The sequence below is a fragment of the Pseudorca crassidens genome, chromosome 8 (assembly GCF_039906515.1).
Source record: "Pseudorca crassidens isolate mPseCra1 chromosome 8, mPseCra1.hap1, whole genome shotgun sequence".
Taxonomy (NCBI): Eukaryota; Metazoa; Chordata; class Mammalia; order Artiodactyla; family Delphinidae; genus Pseudorca; species Pseudorca crassidens.
In genome coordinates, this window is record NC_090303.1 from 19,948,871 (window position 1) to 19,960,848 (window position 11,978).

The following is an 11,978-nucleotide window of genomic DNA, read 5'->3' on the forward strand; positions in this document are numbered from 1 at the left end:
AACATGGAGAATCACGAAAAAATTATATATAAATATATATTATTATAAAGACTGTATTTTTAATTTATAATATCATTCATCAATATTTTGGTGTCAAGCCGAAATATTTTTTGAATATGGCTCCCCTAATTCGTATTCTGGGTTCTCGTTCTTGTAGAAACCATATCTATAATGTATTACCTATGGTTTTTGGTTTTAGATTATTCCAAGGTAAGAAATCACCTAGACACTTGTGCAGCCGTGTGAATGTAGACTTCCTTCTAGATTTTTTCTTATTTTTCCCCATAATCTTTTTTTTTTTTTTGCGGTACGCGGGCCTCTCACTGTTGTGGCCTCTCCCGTTGCGGAGCACAGGCTCCGGACGCGCAGGCTCAGCGGCCATGGCTCACGGGCCCAGCCGCTTCGCGACATGTGGGATCTTCCCGGACCGGGGCACGAACCGGTGTCCCCTGCATTGGCAGGCGGACTCTCGACCACTGCGCCCCCAGGGAAGCCCCCCCATAATCTTTTAGTTGCCTTACCAATACCTAACTTGACAATTTTCTTCAGCAATTAATTTGCCTTTATCAAGTTTTCCAAAGCATTTAACTTAGTTTTCATTTAAACAACTCTCTCTTCACATTCACTTATCTCTGTTTTATGTAATACCTAACTAATATAAACACGAGACAAGTACAATGGGATTAGCCAATTTGGGAACAAACATGACTATTGTGAACATTCAACTCAACTAGTGGCAGCAGCACAGAGTAGTTTATTTACATCATTCAACATGTAATGGGCATCCGTAGTTTTTACAGAAGGAATATTAATCCTGAAGGTTGGTTAAATGAAGGTTAAAGAAACTTCTACAGCATCTACATAAAACACCAAAAGAAAAATACAGAAATTAGAAACAGTCATCACCTCAGCATAAGAGAGAAGCTAAGGATGGGAGTCAGAGACTCACTTTTTTCCTGAAACAACTATAGCAGCAACAACTTATAGAGCTTACCAAGATTTTATACGTATTAACTCATAGAATTTCAAAACAACTCTATATCAACTATATTCCAATTAATAAAAAAGACTCTATAAGATAGGCTCTATTATTATGTTCATTTTGCAGATCAAGAACCTAAGGCACAGGTAAGTAACTTGCCCAAGGTCACACAGGAGTACAACTTAGTTTGAATGCAGTCAAATTAAAGCAGCGTGGTTCGAGAGTTTCTACTCTTCACCCCTCTGCAATACTGCCTCTAAAGAAGTACTGAGTTCTTTTAATAAGCATATATTAATTACCTTCATAATCTTAACAATTTTAAGGAGTAAATAAGCATGTCCTAATATATCACTCCCCAAGGGTAATTTTTCAGTGGCTCTTCCATAAAAGCCACTCTTTTATCCTGGCATTCAAGACTCACCACAACTTGATCCCAATTGGTACTGCTATAATTCCAATCCAAGACTCTTCTAGAAACCAAGAGATCATCTTGAATTGGGATACAGAAAAGCACAAAATATAGAGTCTGACACATGACACTGCACAAAGACCAGTATTTCCTCATTTAGAGAATCCAGAAGCCTGGCTTCTCAAGAGAAGAGTCAGCATGGTTTCAGCATGGAAAAGTATAAAGCACCAAGCATCAGGATCTAAATTTTAATTCTTGATCAACCATAATCTAATATGATCTTGGGAAAATTATTTAACCTCCCTGGGGCTGAGTCTACCTGTAATATAAAAGAGCTAAAATAGTGTAAAAATCAGCTGAGACTAGTACTCAAATGCAAATTCAAGGCCCCTCCAGATGTGATTATGTAGGTCTGGAATGGGGCCCAAGAATGTTCATTTTAATAAGCACTCCATGTAAATGATACATGTGGTCCCTGGGCCACAATAAGAATATTTAAACAAAAGATCTCACAAGTCAATTATAACTCTAGTTTCTTAACTTTAGTCAATAGGGTGCTACTTTACATGTCCAGATTGGGGGTCTGGGCCTAAAAGAAAATCCTCTAATTCATCATGGGACTTGTTTTTGCACCTTTCCCTCTATACTTTTTTAAAACAACGGGCTAAGATTTGGTAATGCTACAAATTGAACTTTCCTTCTCTTAAGATACAGTTGGATACAGTTGATTCAAATGAGTTTTAAGTCAACAAAGCACCTGTAGAATGCTACAAATCCACTGTATCATCTTGTTAATCCTCACTATTCTCAAATATGATCATCTTAATTTTTCTCAGAAGGGAATTTAAGTTTTACAGAATAAAATCTCCACTCTCTAAGTATTTACAACACTTTTCTTCTACCAGTCCCTCTGAAAATTTCCCAAGAAATTAAATTAATAATTTTCATTCAATATGTTACCCAGGACCTGAATCAGTATAACATTCAAATTATCATCCAAATTCACTACCAATATTTTGCTATCAATGAAAGGAAATATGCCAAATTGATAAAAGTGTCATCACAATGTAATTAAAGTCTGAATATGTGTTTTGTTTCTTGTCCCTTTCTTGTTCTTCTGAACTTCTTTACAATGAGTATGTATTTCTTTCATTACAAGGTTCCAAAAATCATACACTGCTTTGACCTAAGGGTTATAGATGTTTGATGCTCTGCTGTATTACCAGCTTACCAACCCCTTTTTAAAAAGCATTGACTTGTGTATATGGGAAAAAAGAACCTGTCTCAATGATTTCAGGAAAAAATATTTTAACTTTAAAAAAATTACTTAAAGAATTTTTTTAATGGAAGAAGGGAAATAGCACCACAATTAAAATATGTATTTTTAGCCTTGTGTTAGAAATCAAACTGCTAGCATTAGTAACAAATCATAAACCTAAACAACTGTTAAAGGCTCATTTAGCAATAATTCTAAAAACTGAATGAGGAATTGGAACTACATCATTTAAAAATTTTTTTAACAATCTAAGTACTTAATTTCTGTGTTCTGAATTTCAAATTAGGCTAGATTCAAGAAACTATTTTAAATCCCATTTGTGTGGAAAACCGTGCAGGAATACTATTGATACTATCTAAATTATCTACACTTTTCTTCCTTAAAATTCATTTATTTGTTGTGATTACAAAAGCAACCTATATGCGTTACAGAAAAACCAAAATGGAAAAAGAAACTCCCACAATACCAATTACCCAGAAACAAACCGCTGCTAAAAACCTTGGTAAATGTGCAGTTACCATAGTAAAAACTTATTCAGGTAAGAATCATCAATAGACACTAAATCTAAGAGAGGAAAGTCTCATGAGGAACAGGATATTTACACAATTTCAAAATATCTCCCCACAAATTACTTAATAATGGCAAAATGAGAAACAGTAACTATACAATGGAGAAGCTCCTCAATACCTTTACCAAGCAATCAAAACGAACATACTGGTAGTGGGCAAACATCAAGTGCCTCCAGATGAGAGAAAAACACATATTACTTATCTAGTGTTCCAGCCCAAAGTGTAAAATCTGAATTTAATTATGAAGAAAACTTAGACAAACCCAAATTGAGAGGAACTGAATAAATATCTAGCCTACCAATGTTATGACAAAAGACTGAGGAACTCTCTTTCAGACTACAGGAAACTAAAGAGACCTAAGAACTAAATGCAATCTACGATCCTGGATTAGCTACTGTACCAGAAAAATATACTAATAAAGGGCATAATTGGGACAACCGATGAAAATGGAATATGGACAATAATCTAGAGAAAAGTATTACACGCATGCTATATTTCCTGAATTTAACCACTCTGGTTACCTAAGAAAAGATGCTTGTTCTTAGGAAATGCATACTTAAGTATTAAGGGCTCTAAGAGGGCATGATGTATGCAATATACTCTCAAATGGTTCAGAATTTTTTTTTTATACATACAGAGAGAACAGTATGTAGTGACAAAATGTTAAAAATCAGGGGATCTGGGTGAAGGATATAAGGCAAGTTTATACCATTCATGAAACTTGTCTGGAAGTTTGAAATTATTACAAAATAAAAAATTAACACCTAAAAAAAACCCGTTTTTTTGGAAACACTGGTCAACATTCATATATATTTATATATATATATATATATACCATATTTGCATTTTTAAGCTAAGAAATAGGATCATCATTTGATATTAATTATTTAGTTTTAGAGGCCCTCCAAGGTATATCTGAGTATCTGTGGGACAAAAGCAATTATTTTCAGATGAATTAGAGGTGTTTTTCTTTTGCTCTCCATACAAGGAAACTACTCCCCCCCCCCCCCCACACACACACTCATACCTTAAATACTCACCCCACTACCATCTCCTTAACCAGTCACAGCTAATTAGAGGGATCAAGATGGAGAATACTGGTTCTCTGACACCTTGCCAATTCCTGTAAGGCCCAACTGTACTTTTTCAAATAAGTTCTGTGAGATTTCCCTACAGCCTTATAACAAATCTTTTACTTTAGCTACTTGGAGCTGATTTCTGTTCCTTGCATCCAAACAAATCCTAAAACAGTAGGCTTTTGAAAAATAGAAACAAATGGTGCAAGGGAAACAGCAGCTACTCAAATTAGTCTTTTGTCTGCGCCTCAAAAATAGTGTTTAGGTAGGGGTTTAATGCTAAAATGTAATAAAGCTGTGTCAAATTCAACCAATTATGCAGATTCATTTAAAGAGAAAAGCAAATAATTCCAAAAGGAACAATCTTACTTTCTCAAGAAGAATTACTATGTATCAGACCAACCGCAGACCCTACTGCCCGGCCATCAATTTATGGCTACCAAAGTATCTTCCCATCTTGAGACTCCCCTGGTGGGGCGGGGTTAAGAATTCGCCTGCCAAAGCAGGGTACACAGGTTCCATCCCTGGTCCAGGAAGATCCCACATGCTGCGTAGCAACTAAGCCCATTTGCCCCAACTACTGAGCCTGTGCTCTAGAACCCACGAGCCACAACTACTGAGCCCACGTACACCTACAGCCCGTGCTCCACAACAAGAGAAGCCACCACAATGAGAAGTGCACACACAGCAATGGAGAGTAGAGAAAGCCCACACATAACAAAGAAGACCCAACGCACCAAAAACAAGTAAATGAATTAATTTTTTAAAAATGTTTAATCATCTTTTGCCACATGATTAAAGATGAAATGGGTTTTCAAATTCCTGAAACTTGTCTTTCTTTAAATGACACACAAAATAAGAGGAATGCAAGAGGTCTCTCTGTAAAATCAAAAATAGAAACTATGACCTCATTATTAGTCTGTGATATAAGAAAAAGTATTAGAAGGGCTTATCTTTCTCACAGATAGTCTCCTGATATGTGAACTTTTGAAAAAACAAACCTGTGTTTTCCGGACAGTATCTTAAGTGATAATGGTTAATTTCCACCACATTCCTCACTTTTTGCCAAAAACCATTTTGACACTAGGCTTTACCTAATTCTTACACCAAACGGTGAGAAAAATGGAAAACATATAGCTCTAAAGTTTAAACTTATTTAGTTTAAATTAATTTATCATGGAAAATTTTGTTAAAGTCTTTAAATAAAAATGTTTTAAGTACTTTTTGAAAATAAAACTCAAAAAAGATTTTAAAAAGTTTTTAATTTTCTGGTCTCAGATAAAATGTTAGATAACATAATTATGTGAACTTGAAATTACCTTATAAATACCACAAACCAAAACTAACTCAATCCCACTGTTATATTACTTAGCTTCTGCCACAGGCTCAGACCTTAAATGGTGCACCCGTGTTGGTTATAACACAGGTGTGATTACTCAATATTATCTTTCTCAATAATAAACCTCAGGACCAAGAATGTTTATACGTTTGGATTAACTCTAAACTGCTCGATCATCTAAGAGTTAGTAGAAAATTATCTCTTCTCCAGTTGTATAAAGAAAGCTGTACTTATCATTTTGTATCTCATGTTGACCTGTATATAGGTCCTTCCTTAAACCCAGATTTCACATTTGAGATAGTTTTAAAACGCAAAAATAGGTATTTTAATTTAAAATGATTGACAAGTAATTATTTACTCATTAAATTATAAATTATTTACTCATTAAAAAGCACAATGTCTGTTTTGATGGCATCTTAATGCAACACACCAAAGAAGACATCTGTGACTGACCTGTTGCATGGAAAATGTCCAACGTCCCTAAAAGCTTAAATAGTTTTGATAAATAACCAAATGAGATTTTCAACAAAGGTATAAAATTTACCTAACAATACTAACATGGCTTTCCTACACAATTTAAAATAAAATTTGATTTATGAGCTATCCACAAGAACTGAACTGATATCAAGCAAAAATACATATCAAGTAAAATATAAAACTATCTTCTTGATTCTGATTTAAGTAAAAAGCGTTCTGGTTACCAATGGTTAATAAAAACCTCTCATATTCTTAAAGATACAAGTAAGATCTAATTAACCTAGCCTGAGTCACTACCATTTGATTTTTACTGTGGCACTCATCATAAGTGCTCACAATAACAGAAAACAATTTCTTTTGGTCAACTCCTACCTCTTTACAAAATACTCATCCTTAAATTGCAATGGCAAGACTGTTACCATTAAATACTGTCTACTTCAAAACTTTAGTGCACTAAAAACAATTTTCAACCACAAATATTGCTCTTCCATATTAAATAAATTTTTAGGTAATACAAAAAAATTTTTTCGTTCAATATTAAGGAAAAAGGGTGGGATAGGGAGGGTGGGAGGGAGGGAGACGCAAGAGGGAAGAGATATGGGAACATATGTATATGTATAACTGATTCACTTTGTTATAAAGCAGAAACTAACACACCATTGTAAAGCAATTATACCCCAATGAAGATGTTAAAAAAAAATATTAAGGAAAAAAATGAGGCTACTCCCAACAATATTATAAAAGAGGCAGTAAAAAAGAGATAATAAGCCACTCCAATTTTAAACCCAGCCTACAAACTGAATAACATTTACACAGCAATATCTCAAATAGTATCTGTCTTGTTATTTTGCCAGTCAACACAAAAAATAATTTTATCACAAAGTAAAAATAATTCTATATTCAACATTAAAAAGTAAATCTCACAGAATACATGTATTTAACATTTATTCTCACACGTGACAAGGAACAGTCCCTGATCACCCTGAATATCTGAGATGTAAATGTGTTCACTTAACAAAAGCTTTAAATTGAACAAAAAATTGGGCACCTACTATCTGCTAAGAATGAATCCTTTGGAGATAGAAGCTATTTTATATATTATTAAAATATTTTAAAAAAAATAAACATAATGTCTCTTAAGAAGATTCTATACTAATATTCCTTAAGCAGTCTTTTGATAGCTCTTCAAAGTCCTGTTGATTTTATACAATACTTTAAACACACAATGGTAGTATACATTTTAAGTCCCAGTAGTAACTTCCAGAAAAGAAGAGCTGTTAGGATTTATAAAATACATTTTAAAAAATAAAACCATAACCTTCTTTAAGAGTTTGATGCATAAAAATGGGCCATATTATTCTTAGAAATAAGAAACCAATTTAATAAGTTCTAATTTCACTAAGACCACTACAGTATATATTGAGAGGAAGAGTTTCTCCTAACTTATTAATTGGCTTTTTGCCTCACTTCCTCATTTTTAGATTCAAGAAATCCTAGAGCTTACTGCGGTATATATGGTAAAAATTCTCCGGCTGGAAGCAGTGAGGAAAACAGACGAGGCAAAATTGTAGAAGAGTTATCAGAGACCTAAAGACTTGAAGAGAAATGAGAAGTCCTGTAAAAGTTCTAAACTTAAATTGAGATCGAAGGGGTCCTGTAACTTATACTGACAACAAAAGGGAAGCATGATCAAAATGTGGTCTCTAAAATTTGCTCTCCAATTACATTATGATCTTCTACAAATCCACTTAAACAGATAAACAACTAATCCCTCAAATTCAGCTATTCTAAGAACAAAGACCATTTGACTAGTTTTGCCCCAAGGCACCAAATGTTTCAAAACTCTCTGGGAACAAAAATTATGCCTCACCTTTTAATAAATTTGCCTTGACAATCCAAAACATAGATAGTCAATTGGGGTATACATGAATAAAAAGCAAACATTTACAACCATGTTATTTATAAAGTACAATATACAAAAAATAAATAAAAAGCCAGACTCACTTTATAGGAACCAAAAACATATCAATACAAACAAAAAGAAACAAACCACAAAGCAATGAAGCAGGCCAGTATGAAGAAAGCTCGTACGAGTGAAGGCAGCTTTTCTTATAATTTCTAACTTGATATTGTTTGTTTGAAGCCAAATAAATCCAAATGCCTTACAAGTCTAGACGTGATCAAGGTCAAGATCAACAAAAACGTGTATAAAGTGTTCCCTCCTCTGGCTATATAAATCAAGTTTTCCCAAGAGTATACTAATTACCTACATTAGATAGTAAGTTTAAAGTACCAACCTTCTGAACCACAGATCTTAACCACTTAGTCTATAAAATAAATGTACAATCTTTACACAGCAGTTAGGGATCTGAATTATATGATCAGTCAGAGCATATGACAAATGAATACTGACCCCGAGTCCCTGCACAAACTTTTCCACCACCCACCAACACTTCATCTTATAAAATATTTCAAAGATTCTAAGTAAAGTTGTATGCTCAGTCTTCCATGATAAAACTCCCTAAGCCGGTAACTTCTACTATTATTTTGTAAATTACAAATTTTTCATCAGTCTAATTCATATATGAACTTCATAAATCTCTTATTCCACTGTAAGTATTTTAGAGCAGAATTTACAATGAAATAAGAGAATCATGAAAGGGTGTATCCTCTCCAACCTTTTTAAGTACTACTGGATTGAAAGGCACTCATCTTCCAGTTGCTCCACAATCAGAATGGTCATTAAATGCCATTAATAGCCCAGTCTTAGCTCACTGCTTACTTCAGGCCAAAAAAGATCAACTTCCCACTACAGAGATGAATTCTAATCATTCACACTTTAAAAAATAAAGTTAAATGACGTCATTTAATTTTCTGCCCCAATCTGTAAGATTTTGAAAATAGCATAAAATGGATTCAAAACCCTGTTATGATATGGCTTTTATTTAAAGTCTATTAAAACAGACTAAATTCCACATCCCATAATGGGTAAATAAACGGGCATGTTTGGGAAGGAAAAATATCAAGAGCTAGAGCCTTACTTTTTTACTTACATAATTATAACAGAATGCTGTAAAACAACTGTAAGGAAGCAAAGCATGCAGCTCCACTTTATCAAATACACAAGTTACAAAATTCCTCAGGAATGCTTAAATATATGGGAAAAATGGATGCCAAATATAATAGAAGGACAAGCATCTCCACACCCAGTGAAGTAACAGGTTTAGGCTTGTTTGTACAGCTCCCTAAAAATCTGAAAGATTACAAAAACCAAAATTCACAAAATTGGTCAAAAGTTGGATGGGAAACGTTCCACTCTAGACTAAAATGCCTAATCACACAAAATAGGTTGTACTTACACACTTACTAAACATTTTAATTTACTTTGGCTTATTGAATAAAAGACGCTTTGGATTAAACCAAACAAAAACTATTATTTGCCCCTAAATAATTTTTTTTACTATGTAAGAGCACCTGGCCTCACTACTGAAATTTCTATTAAAAACACCTGAGTGTTTTTATTTTTTCAAAAGTGGTGTCATTTTATTTGCCTCTCAGGAAAAAGCCATAAAATTAATCAACTAAGACACAGCATTGTAATTTGCAGTAAAATCAACACATCTCTGTAAACGGTTTGGGGAAGAAAAAAAGCCCAGCCTTTTCATGTAAACATAATAAGCCTGTAATATGCTGCAGACAAACGCACTGCAAGGGGTGTGGAGGACCCGAGCTGATTAGATTACCACAACATCAGCCTGGGGCCGCCATTTTTAGAATCTGTAAAGGACAAAAGAGGGAAATTTCACTTTTTACTGCCCATCTCGGAGATTAAAGGAAAAAATGGACTGTTTTCCAATTAGGTATTGATGTCTCCACCCCAGAGTTGAATGCACCTCACTTAATTCTCTTCAAGGTCTCCAGAACTCCAAACACCTTACGTTATTCACATCTCTAAAAAGGGGGGAAACAGGCAAAACGGGGTTTACTCTAATAGCCACTCTAGCGATTTCCCTTTGCCTTGAAACTGCATCGTTCTTAAGACAGAGTCTAGCAAGAACGGATCTCAACGGAGCTAAGGCCGGTGGAACAGAGCCCTCCGGATTTGTTTTCTCTCTCCCCCTCCCCCGTTTAGCACAGTGAACCGTTTGTTTCTCTTCTGTGTCTGCTGCCACAGTGTTCGTGCCAATCCCTTGGTCAAAATCAGCTTCCCTGAAATGTGCCATATTGTGGCTTCTAAGCCTCCGCTACAGTAAAGGACGGCGATAATGCAAGAGGAGGGGGGGAGGAGACTGAGAAGGCTGGGTACTGGGGTGACCACCTCAGGGGCGGTTTTACCCTCTCCTGGAGAGGATGAAGAGCTGTCTCGTTCTCCCACAAAGGGAGATACCCAGGGCGTTCTTTCCACCCCCTTCGTATTTATGAGAAGATTAAACCTGAGACTGCCAGGCAAGAAATGGAAGCAGCAGAAGAAAATGGGGCCTAGACGGGTTCCCAGCACCTGAACGACATGCGGTAGAGGACAGGGAGAGCTGGCAGCTCCTGGGACCACTTCAACACAAACCCTACTAACAGTCACAAGCCTCCCTCCTCACACAAGCGGCCCTAACCCGCAGCCAGCGAGGAGCGCGCCCCCTCCCTAACTCCCACTCTCAAGGGGGTTTAACTGCCAATTTCCCATTCCCCAACCCTAAAACCCGCCATAATGTTCCCTTTCTAGGGACAGAGAAGATAAAGGATAAATTCGATTCAAACAACCAACGTCTTGCCCCCGCCAAGACACCTGAGAGCCAACGTCGACCCCCCCCCCCCGCCGGAAAGATAAAGATGCGAAAGCCCCCTACCCCTGGAAACACACGTCCCTCCACCCCGCAAACCCCATGAACTCCCAAGGAGACGACAGGCACTGACCTGTGATGTTCACACACCAGACACCCGAACCCCGTTATTTGCTCGACCCTCAAGGAGTCTGTCCACACCTCCGCGGTCGGACGACCCCCCGACAGCAGCCACTGCGGACTCAGGACCCGGCTCCACACACCCCCTCCCCAAACAGCAGCGCGCAGCCTCTTCACCAGCAACCGAGGAGTAGGGGAGGGGGCACCGAGAAAGTCAACAGGAACGCAGAGGCGACGGCGAGGCTGCTCAAGAGTGTCTATGCCCCCTCTGTTGCCGCTCCCGAACTCAGGTACCGTCTCGGACTCGGCCCCCTGCGCCCGCTCAGTGTCACTGCCTCTCGCTCTGGGAAAATGGCGGCTGACGGCGGCGGCGGCCGCGGCGGCGGCGGCGGCGGCGGCCGCGGCGGCGGCGGCGGCAAGTGCACGGGGCCCGCCCGCCCCGCTCCGCAGGGGCAGAGGGGGAGGGGACGAAGCTGTCCGCCGCCATTTTGCTTGTGGGCTGCCGCCCGCCGTTCCCTCTCCACCGCGGCTAGAAGACAGCCAACTGGAGGCAGAGCGGTGGACAGAATCTCCGTCTATTTCACAAGAGATGCATTCAACAATTCACCGAAGGTTTGGGAAAGTTTCGGTATTTGATGGGATTGGTTCTTTATCCCCTTTCCCTGAGTAGCCCTCAAGTCTGGATATCGGTGAGCTTGGGCGCGCCACTGCTGGGTGGAAGGATAATGATTGGAGGCCCTGGAAAGACACCCCACCCCATGCACTTTCTCCCACTCCCAAAACCACCTCAGCCCTGGTCTGCCCTTCTCCCTCCCCCTCCTCAGTCTAGCCTCCAGCGCGGGATGAACTCGGTTGGGGTGTCACTCGACGCCCACTAGGGGCTGAGGCGGTTCCAGTGCGCAGGCTCCGAGCACCGGATAAAAGCGGAGCTGGCGAGTCCAGCGCCGTCTCGATG

At 38.0% G+C, this 11,978-nt stretch overlaps 1 protein-coding gene across 1 annotated transcript in view; it reads right to left on the reverse strand.

Moving 5' to 3' along the window:
• The window catches only part of KMT2E (lysine methyltransferase 2E (inactive)), a 99,066-nt gene extending 87,654 nt beyond the window's left edge, over positions 1–11,412 (reverse strand). Inside the window, 1 exon segment of the mRNA XM_067745980.1 lies at positions 11,037–11,412. The gene's annotated coding sequence lies outside the window, so the exon portion shown is untranslated.
• Between the last annotated feature and the right edge of the window lie 566 nt (positions 11,413–11,978).